A 3377-nucleotide genomic window follows, 5' to 3' on the forward strand; every position below is an offset into this window, starting at 1 on the left:
AATAATAATAATAATAATAATAATAATAATAATAATAATAATAATAACAATGACAACAGGGACGACAACAATAATAACAGTAACATGAATCATAATGACCTTGACAAGAGACAGACAAACAAGAAAAAGTAAAATAATAAAAATAAAATTAAAAATAAATGTGGCTCAGGCACTAGCAACCATGTTTGTGTATCCGTAATACAATTAGTTACCTTGGGCAGCAGCAAAGGGATGTGTGTTTTACGCTCCTCACGGGAGTGGTCGATCCAACGGAGGACGGCCTCGAACACCGTCTCCTCGCTCTTCACATTCAGGTCATCCCTCTCGATGATGTCCACCAGTTGCTGCGGGGACAGCTCCACAAACTCCTGTGAGACGTGCAACATCTCCTCAAAGTGGCACACGATGCAGAGATGGGCCTTGCGCCTCAGGTCAGGGCAGCAGTAGATGTCCGTGAACCTCCAGATGCCAACACAGTTTTCCAGAGACAGCTGGCCCTCTAGGAAGTCAGAGCATGCTCCTACTATGCCAGTGACGCGAAGCTGGTCTGCAGCCACCAGAAGCTCTTCCACGTTCTCTGCTGTCACCAGCACAAAGCTTGTGTAGGAGTACTCTATGATGAGCTGCATCATACCCGGGGACACCCCAGGGATAGTGTAGACTGCTTTCTCTGAGTCGCTCCAGCGAGTGAAGAGGGCTCTGTGGGACGCAGAGTATAGAGATATCTGATGAGTAAACAGTAAGCAACATTCTGTCCTGTGTAGTAATTAAGGCTGACCCCTATTAGTCGAATAGTCGACTAATCGGTCGAAAGGAGCCGTAGTCGACTGCCAACCTCTTAGAAGCGTGGCTAACGCTAATGGTACGCATACCAGAGGCCAACTGCCTAAGAAAACAGGCACAGAGGCACTGAAAGAGGATTTCACCCATCTAATGAACACACTAGACTAGACAAATATCAAGATGTATCCATCAGTGGACCAATGGCATGCTTTTGCAGAGGACAACAAGCCTTCAGTCGACTCCTTCAGACATTAAGCACCCCCCACAGCCCAAATGGAATGATAAAATAAAAAAAATATATATATTTTGTATTTTATTTTTTTATTATTTTTTAAACACACATAAACAAACATGACAACACACGATAAGATATACAAGCATTATTTGTCAGTGCACATCCAATGAAATGAAATCACATTTTATTTAATTGTCTTATATAGGATATACCCTTAATACCTGTTATCTAAAAACCTACACACATATGCTCCAGCTCGTACCCCCCCCTTCCGGACCCCCCATTGGATAATCCATCCATTTTCCCTCGCTCCTATCCAGACATTACCATTATATGCTACTGTAGCTTTTATTTTCTCCACCACTTCTAACCACAGTGTCATTTTGGATTCATTGAGACCCAAAATTATTGCTGTAGATATTTCTTGATAGATCACATGTAATAATCCAGACCTTTCGGCAAATTTTTTCCGGTTGGAACCATCGTGATGCTATCAGCTTTTTAGCCACTGTGATACCCGATAAAACCAATCTCTTTATCTGTGGATGTACTGCCCACTCAAAAACATCATTCAGCAGTAGTACAGAGGGGTGTACAGGTATATTCCAAGTTAAGAGGTTTGATTGTTGCTGGGTCACCTCTTTCCAGAATATCTTAACTGGTGGGCAGTCCCAGTACATGTGCATAAATGTCCCCTCGTCCCCATTTGTACATAAGGAGCATTTGGAGTCTTGTATAAGACCCATTTTTTTCAGTCTTATAGGAGTCAAGTATGTCCTGTGAATATAGTTAAGATTGATTTGTTGATGGTCCGGGTTCCTTGATGTGAATCGAATATTTGCCCAGGCTGCTTGCCAATCAAAGTCGCTTTCCAGGTCTGGTATATCCCTCCTCCAGACAGAGTCTAGTTGGAGGGTTTCATACGAGGACGTTAGTAATTGATGATAAAAATCTGAAACAAAACCACTCGATGTCTCTCTTTCATAGAAGAATTTGTGGTATCTGTGGTGTTCAATTGGTATGTCTAATGGAACACCGTGAGACTTCAAACATAGCCGTAACTGTATGTAAAAAAGCCATGTGGACTTGGTGAGATTAAATTTTTTGCATATTTCTCCATAACTACACAAACCCTGTTTGTTAAAAACATCCCCTAATGAGTGTATGCCTTGCTCTTCCCATATAGGGAATCTTATAGGTCGTTTTTCAATCAAGAGTGCATTGTTATTGAATAAGGGAGTATGATTGTGCCATTTATGTAGGTTAGGATATTTTTTTTGTGTTTCTCGCCATATCCGGATCTCATGAGTGATTATGGGGCAAAATTTCCGTTCACATTGCTTAATTGGTAATTTATAATAATTTAGGACCTGCTCCGAGGTCATCAATTGGCACACATGCGATGCATGCATGCAATTCGTATCTGCGATTAACCCATCCCGTCGTCCTTCCCCCCCAAGGGCAGCCGGGAGCAGACAGGCGTCAACGTGAGCCGCGCCAGGGGACCAATCCAAGTGCTCCTGTCCGTCTTCGTCAAGGACGCCACAGCGTTAGCGATCTTGTTGTTGTGCATGTTTTTTCCATTGGGTTTATCTTATCGGGGGGGAAACCCTTGCGAGCACGGGGAGAACATGCAAACTCCACACAGAAAGGCCTGGGAGATACCCCACCTGGGTACCTGGCATCATGGAAACCTGGTCCCCAAGCGGGAATCGAACCCTGGACCTTCTTGCTGTGAGGCGACAGTGTTAACCACTACACCACCGTGCCGCTATTTTGGTGTATACTATGCCCTTCAGCTTATGTGGAGCTACTATATTTTCTTCTAAATTTCTCCAGGATACTAATGCTTGGGGATCAAACCATGTTGTTAGTGGTCTTAAAGTGTACGCCTTAAAGTAGTGGTAGAAATCTGGAAATGCCATACCTCCGTCTACTTTGTTTCTCTGTGCGGTGGATCTTTTTATACGTGGTGGTTTGTTATTCCAAATAAATTTGTATGTGGAGGAGTGTAATTCTTTCCAGTAACCCTTTGGAGGGGGTAACGGTAGCATTGAGCTGAAAAAGTTGATTCTAGGTAGGACGTCCATCTTGATTATTGATATACGTGCCTGTAATGAGTTTTTAAGTTTCGACCACCTGACAAGGTCGTATTTGATTTTGTTTAGGATTTTTATGTAATTGTGCTTCACCGTTTGGCTTATGTTGGGGAATATCTCAACTCCCAAACATCTAAATTGTTTTACCATCTGTATCTCTTTTGGGAGGGTTATATTTCTTTTTGCAGGGGCGTTAAGTGGGAGGAAGGCCGACTTCGGCCAATTTATCCTAAATCCCGATAGATCTCCAAAGTCCTCAA

This window comes from Notolepis coatsorum (assembly GCF_963971535.1).
Source record: "Notolepis coatsorum genome assembly, chromosome: 15".
Lineage (NCBI taxonomy): Eukaryota > Metazoa > Chordata > Actinopteri > Aulopiformes > Paralepididae > Notolepis > Notolepis coatsorum.